The sequence below is a fragment of the Engraulis encrasicolus genome, chromosome 22, assembly GCF_034702125.1.
Source record: "Engraulis encrasicolus isolate BLACKSEA-1 chromosome 22, IST_EnEncr_1.0, whole genome shotgun sequence".
NCBI classification, from domain to species: domain Eukaryota; kingdom Metazoa; phylum Chordata; class Actinopteri; order Clupeiformes; family Engraulidae; genus Engraulis; species Engraulis encrasicolus.
This window is the reverse complement of record NC_085878.1, coordinates 45024771-45032459: the sequence shown is the minus strand read 5'-3', so window position 1 is coordinate 45032459 and position 7689 is coordinate 45024771. Positions and strand designations below refer to the sequence as shown.

The 7689-nt window shown below is 40.8% G+C and overlaps 1 long non-coding RNA gene across 2 annotated transcripts; it reads left to right on the top strand.

The window, feature by feature from the left end:
- The first annotated feature begins 3390 nt into the window (after window positions 1–3390).
- Window positions 3391–7008, top strand: LOC134438265 (uncharacterized). 2 transcript variants are annotated; one of them, XR_010032546.1, is made up of 5 exons: window positions 3391–3891; window positions 4530–4626; window positions 4709–4793; window positions 4929–5014; window positions 6831–7008. It is a non-coding gene; the product is annotated as an uncharacterized LOC134438265 (long non-coding RNA). The 2 variants fall into 2 exon arrangements; XR_010032545.1 differs by lacking the exon at window positions 3391–3891 and having other exon boundaries at window positions 4370–4626.
- The last annotated feature ends 681 nt before the right edge of the window (window positions 7009–7689 follow it).

Below are 7689 nucleotides of genomic sequence, written 5' to 3'. Positions count from 1 at the left end.
AGCAAATGAATTAGGAAGTCAAAAGGTAAAAATGCTGAATATTTTCTGAACATATGCCGGTTTTTGAGTATTTCAACTTAGCGGTTGCCATAGTGAGAGTAGAGCCAGCTGTTGTGTACGTCATCAGCTCGTAAAGTCGTTAATCAAAATTTTCTACAAGGGCCGGTGGCGTTCATGTGTGCTTCGGATGTCAGTGTTTGGTATTTACGTAATTACCACATGAACGCACAATTAGGAACTGTACTGCATTTAAAAGATATTTTCTACTGGGCAGCAGCAGTGAGCCCAAAGGCTACTTTTGAGCTCAGCCACTTTGCACTGTAGTTCAGGATCTCCCCAAAATAATTTTAATAATAAAAATATAGGTATTGAGGGTCTGTAATAGTGATCTAAAGTGAAAGCTGTAGAAACTGCATGATGACTTCTGTTCAGCTATGAAAATACTCCGGGTGTCGGCGGGCGTTATGGGAGAGAGGTGGCCGGACGTTCACGGCCTCTATGGGAGCTAAAGGGTTAAAGGAACTTTTCTGACGATGATGGTCCTTTTTTTAAGGGTAAACTGCCTTCATGATGCTACCTGTGAGGAAACAAATAAAAAAGCACAGTTTAAACATTAATTTTGTTATTTGTAGGCTACTGCCAAAAGGTAGATTAAGCTTACACTAAGCGCAAAACATTCCCCTCCATTTGAGCCATTGCAAGCACAGAGCAAAATAGCAGAAATCGCTAGTTAGCATGCTAGTTAAAAAAAAAAGCAATATTGTTCTCTACAACTAATAGAGTACTCAAACACCCACTTGCATAGAGACATACAACTGCTTAGGTGGACAAGTAATGTTAACCCTCAGAATTCACTCTGACACAATTTGTAAACAACAGCACCATAACTGAAAGTCCAACCCAAGTTTTTTTTTTTTTGAAAACTAGACATCTCAACCATAATTTTGATACCTCATATGTGTGGGTATCTGCTGTAGGCCTACAACTAACAGTGACATTGATTTTTTTTTTTTTTAACGTTTTTAATATAGGCCTATATATATTGTTTATTTTATTTTACCTTGACCAGAATACTGTTGAAATGACACAACGTTGAAATCGCGGTAAAATACAGCTCAGTCACAGGGGCGGTTCTACCATTGGGCAAGGTCGGGCAATTGCCCGGGGCCCCGGACTTTCAGGGGCCCCGTCGTCCCCCACATCTATTCCACTTGAGATGAGCATTAAGGCTCTCGGGGCCCTACATTATAGCACGGGACACCCCAGTTCAATGTAGCGGTTCCTGCGCGACTTACAGTACAAGTTTCTGTGCAAATTGAAACTCACGCCATTATTACATAGTTGAAATATGATGTCGGCATGTTGTATATATAGCCAGTGCCACACTTCAGCACGACGGTGGGAGTTAAATTTGAACTCAACATTATGCCACAAGAAAATGAATAGTAGGCTAGGTCTACTTTTAGCAACTGTAGGTCACATGGGTGGTAGAATTATACAAATAAATGTTTCAAATATAAATGAAGACCATAAAAGAACGATATTTATGTGAATTTTCTTTGATTTATTTTTGTACATTGCGGCCTTGCATTGTGGGATACATTATAGCCTACCGGTAGTAGCCTGTCTGGCTGTTTGGAGAGAGCGCCAGTTGCATCGGCAATGTTCTACCGTTATTTCTAATGTCAGCCTGCCCTAGAGAGCTGATTCGGCCCTGACGCGTGGGAGCTTGTCCTTTCATGATAATAAGCCACATTAAGTCATGGTTGTCAGTGAAAACTCAGTCGTTTGCCTATGTTGTAGCATGCCTTCTTGACCTTGTTTATGGATGTAGGCGGAACATGATTTGTGCATCTTGATAAAAAGTCCGTGTTACAAATTGCCCTGCGTTACTTTGTGCTCCGCGCTCCTTTACTTCAGAGACAGAATTGTAAAATGACCAAGTCCCTTCAATCGCCAGTGCTAGCATGAACATAATGCATATTCAGAAGATATGTTGTAGCTACAAAGAAGGCACAGTAGGGGACGGGGTTTATTCCTTTCAATCATGATGTCCGCCGCAGCACAATTTTGATACCGTATCATGACATACTTCACGCATTGTTGTCATTCGGTGTAACTATAGTCAAAAGTTGATAGCTCTAATGTCGGTTCGCTGCATTTATTTCTGGTTAGCATGACGGAAGTTTTGCTATTGTAGTCTAGCTGTTATATCACGTCACGAACCAAGCTGGGTCACTTCAGAGTTGTGAGCGATATAGTTATTAGTTAGAACTAGAGAGGGGACTTGTTAACTATTCAACAGATGTGTGCACGCGCAGTTGGCGCAAGGTGCCTGTTGTTTCTCGTTTGTTGCCTAATTTCGGTTTCTGAAACACAATAGTGTCTACTTCAGTCACCGTTTCCTCTGTATTGGGTGTTCACTGGCTCAAGAGTGCAGTGTGCGTTATGGTGCACCGTGGTGTGTCGACTCGTGACTGTGTTTTCATCGGTGTGTTGTGCTATGGGCTATGTTTAAATTGAAGGGGCGCATCACCATTTTTTTTTTAGTTTTCCTTTGTAATCAACCCTCTACCGCGAATTGTCTCATTCTATCTTCTTTTCCCATTTATGGAACGAGTGTGGGTCTATCCTGGCTATTTCTCACGTGTTGCAGGCTGAATGCTCACATCAACAGCATAACTAAATCATTTGTCACCTTAAGGAGAAATTAATCTCTGCTTTTATTACATGCAGAGTTGGCTATTGTAAAAGTCACTCAGGCAGGTGCAACTTATCCACATGTTGCTGCTAGAATTCTAAATAGCAAAAGAGATCACAACACTCCAGTATTTGGTCATTTCACTGGCTACCAGTGAGGGTTTTTTGTTTTGTTTTGAGAATTTAGTTTAAAGTAGTCCTGATAGTCTTAAAGTCACTAAATGCCTTGGACCCTAAATATAGGCTATTGTGGATGTGCTTGAGCAATATCATCCTTAGATGCCTTAGGTCTTCTCTGGTAGTGTCTAGGGTCAAATCAAGTGAAATGGCATAGTCATATGCTGCCTGCTGGGGCCAGCTAGATGTCCAAATAAGAACTGCCCCAACAGTATGATTTCAAAAGAAATAAAAAACAGCTTTGTTTTCATCTGCCTTTGGTGATAGTTATCTACTATCTATAGCAATATATTTTTCTCTCTTCTCTTTCTCACACTGAATGACAGTTGTGTATGATAATGTGCTATATAAATATTGATTGAATGTGGGGCCCACCTAGATAATCTTGCTTATGGGTTCCGTTGTTACGCCACTGCCTGCATACATCATCGATTATTAATTAATCATTTAAAGGGGGCCTCAAAATTGTTTCTTGCCCAGGGCCTCAGATTTCCTAAAACCGCCCCTGCTCAGTCATACTCATTACTCTCCGTCAAAACAACCGAAAATGGCCAGCAGGAAACACAATTAACTTTGTAACTCTTTTTCACTAGTTTTAGAAATCTCTGATCTCTTAATTACAGGGGTAATACCAAAGATTCTCTATTCTAATTAGCATCGTCTCTGATAATTCAAATATTCCAGGAAGTGGTTAATCGACCGGATGTTGTTTTGTGATCAGTGATGCGTTTCCAGGGGACGTTCTTTGAGGGGACACATTAAACTTTGAGGAAGTAGTGTCTTGTTCAGTGTTCACGGTTTATATTGCTGAAGGACAATTACAAGTCTAAACGGAGAAGAGTCGTCATTTCAAGGTGTTTTCGCGGACGTATTGGCATGTGGATGTTGACAGTGTCGGAAGTATTAATCAAAGTTGACACGAGAAGTTGGAGCGAATGCGAGAAGAGCATGCGATGAGCTGCCTGCCTGCTGCTGCCTACTGCCTACTCCTGCTGCTGCTGCTGTTGCATCCAAGTAAGTTTGGCTGCTAAAATGTTTTGATATTCACTGAACAGACATGCAATTGCCTGCATAGTCCTTTCTTATTTGAAAGATGAATCCCTGTCGCTTGCAAGATACACAATCTCATGCCCATCGTGCATAGCTAATTCATTGCATTGGGGAGAGGTGGACGCCGGATGTAAACAAACTGAGAGGGGGTGTCACGTTGAGTAGCTTTGCAGATGTAGGCAAAGAGATTGGCACATTACTGACGGTGTTGGACTACCATAAATGTAAGTTAGTTTCTTTTCTGAGGTCTTTGTAGTGAGTCGTGTTGTTTTTTGTATGTTTAGATGAGGTAAACTTAAGCCTACTGACTTCTGAAATGACTGCATGAATGATTTGTCCCAAGCTTTCTTACAGTAGGCTACTGACCTCAGAAATAATTCATGGAGTTGTGAACCTGCTGATGTATTTATTTGCACCGTTGTAGTAATTTACTGTCATGAAAGCTAAATTGTGACTTGACTTTTTCCTCTCTCAGTTGTTGGCTCATGACAGATTTATTTGATAAGTGGAAGTGCCCGCTGATGCAGACCCAGTGTAAGTATACATGCTGGCATTGTTTTTGTGACATTTAATCTCATCTAAATCATCATGTTTTTGAACAGTGTTGGGTAGCCAGCCACCCATGCATGTTGACACAGCCAGCAGCGGGCACCCATGGCACATGGGGATGGACCCAGGAGTGGAGGATGACCCAATAGGGTGAGTTAGTGAGCTAATGTCATACACATGTAATTGTTTTAGGTGTATGGGAAATAATTAAATGTTTGTTTACATTGTACAGATGAACGTTCAGCCCACTCACTGTTGACACCAGTGACACAGTATTGACCAGATCTCCTGGAAGTGCCCCCTGACGCAGACCCAGTGTAAGTATGCATGCTGGCACTGTTTCCTTTATTTAGGCTATGTAGGGCTTGACACAGTATTTGCTTTTAGTGATATGTAATAAATATTTTGTCTGATATTAAATCTCATCTAAATCTCATCATGTTTTTGAACAGTGTTGGGTAGCCACCCATGCACATTGACACAGCCAGCACCGAGCACCCAGGGGGATGGAACCAGGAATGGAGGATGGTCCAATAGGGTGAGTTGCTGAGCCAATGTCAGAAACATGTAGACTATACCCTACCCTCATATGTAAACCTTCGCTAGTCTGTTTCTCCCTTAATATTGGTGTCAGATTCGCACAAATGCAGTTCTGGGGTGCTACCTTGCTACTAATCAGGCACAGCAAGTATGATTTGAAATCCGTGTCGGTCAGTGTTAATTTTGAGAGGAATTTTTAATTTAGTTTTAGTCTCTTGACGAAAATGCAATTTTAGTTTTAGTCACAATTTAGTCATCTAAATCATTTTTGTCTTAGTCTAGTTTTAGCTGACTAAAATTCATACAATTTTAGTCGACGAAATCTAAAATAATTTTAGTCAACCAAAATATTACATTCATTTCCTCTTGTCTACACTTCTCTATAAAATTGTCAAACTAAAATACAATTTGGGGAAATCAATGATTAAAATGACATATTGTAATCATGAAATATTGTCAAAAACTGCCAGAGTGTCTTATAAGCCAGTGCGTCCAATGTGTAAAAAAAATCATGGCCACGACACTCATAAAGCTCTGTCGATATTTTACGACTTCGGGGGAAAAACGGGACTGCACGTTATGAAAAAATACTTGTGGGTATACCAGTAATCAAGAGCGTCGCGGGGTAGCCTACAGGCACCTGTTGGAAGACGTGTCTCTCTCTCTCTCTCTCTCTCTCTCTCTCTCTCTCTCCCTCGTGCGCGTATTGCAAGCTGTTGCATATTATTTGCTTGATGCGAAGTTGTGATGGCATACGCGCTCTCGTTGACATGGTTGTGTCCATGTTGCATGCATTCGCAAGATGTTATTGGAAAAACGCATATGAAAGCGTGGAAAGGCCGTTTACTTCCTATTTCAGTGTCTTTGACTGAAACAAGTCGCAAAACTCCACACTTCCGAATCCTTTGCGATCAGCACTAAAGTGATTCTTATCAGAAGGCTTGTACCAACGCATAGACCCTTAAATTACAAACATTAGCGAACATTGAAAAAAGATCAGACAACGACCGTCGGGTAGCAGGTTCATGAAAGCGACTGGGAGTGGAGAAAAAAAAGGCATCGTTAGAGAAAGATGTTTGCTACTTTAGGACAGACAGCACCACCACTATTTCATGACTGCATAAACTTCTTCGTCATGGATAAATGGGCAACAATATTTTTGTCCAGCCAGGATTGCCCTGAAAAGTAGGCTACTGCTGTTAAAAAAAGGTCACGGGCGTGCAGCACCGACGCTGCCTGTCACTGTGCCTGCGTGTTTGTGTGTGTGAGGGAGGGGAGGGAGACGCGGAGCAGATGGGTCGCGACTTGCGAAAGATCAGGAAATTCTTTTTCAATGTTTCAGTGGCATATTAACAAAAATGCTTCCTATTGGTTTTCGTCTCCGATGGTATTGTAGTCACATTTTTATTTTTTTGACGAAAATATAAATCAATATCGTTATATTTTTCGTACAAACACATGCTGTTTTTTTCGTTATCGTTTTATTGTCGTCAGGGGAAAAACAATCGTTAACGATAATTATGGCGAAAATATTTCGTCACGAAATTAACACTACTGTCGGTCGGGTCCCAAAGTGTCTGATTTCACGTGAAATGACCCTATGGCATGTTTATACAGTAGGTTTAAATAAGACGAGATGTACTCCAATGTCATGCGCCTTTCTGTTCCAAACCCTTTGGAAGGGACTGTATATGGAAAAAGTCGATAACGGTCTGAGTTCCTGCTTCTTAGTGCATATTGCTTTCTACATGACTTGTGTCCAATAATATTGCCCATAATTGAAAACTGTGCTTTTTTTGTTTGTTTCCTCACAGGTAGCATCATGAAGGCAGTTTACCCCTGAAACTTTTTACAAAGGACCATCATCGTCAGAGAAGTTCCTTTAACCCTTTATCTCCCATAGCGGCCGTGAACGCCCGGCCACCTCTCTCCCATAACGCCCGCCGACACCCGGAGTATTTTCATAGCTGAACAGAAGTCATCATGCAGTTTCTACAGCTTTCACTTCAGATCACTATTACAGACTCTCAATATATTTTTATTATAAAAACTATTTTGGGAAATCCTGAACTACAGTGCAAAGTGGCTGAGCTCAAAAAGTACTGCTGCCTAGTAGAAAATATCTTTTAAATGCAGTACAGTTCCTAATTGTGCGTTCATGTGGTAATTACGTAAATACCAAACACTGACATCCGAAGCACACATGAACGCCACCGGCCCTAGTAGAAATTTTTGATTAATGAATGCACTATATCTCTTCTCTTGCCTCCCTCTCTTCTCCACAAGCTCTCCCCTCATCTAATCTCTTCATTTTGCTAGTCCTCATCTCTCTTTCTTCATTGTGTTACTGTTTAAGCTGATAACTGTTACTTTTAAAAATTAAATAGTTAAAGATATTGAAGTTGTCTGTCTTGTGTTACCGTTACCATGAAGCACATCATCTCACATCTCAAATGTATTGTGTAAGTGGTTTGTAAATATTTTTGATGAGAATAGTAAGATCTCTCAGATGTTGCCTCCCATGCATAAGCAATGCTCAACAAGTCATTTGTTGATGTTTTGGAAAGCATGGAAAGATTTTCACTTTAAAAGTTCCCCAGATATGCGTTAGTAATGAGTTGTAAGTCCTTGATAATGCATAAGCAATGCTTATCAAGTCATTTGTTAATGCGT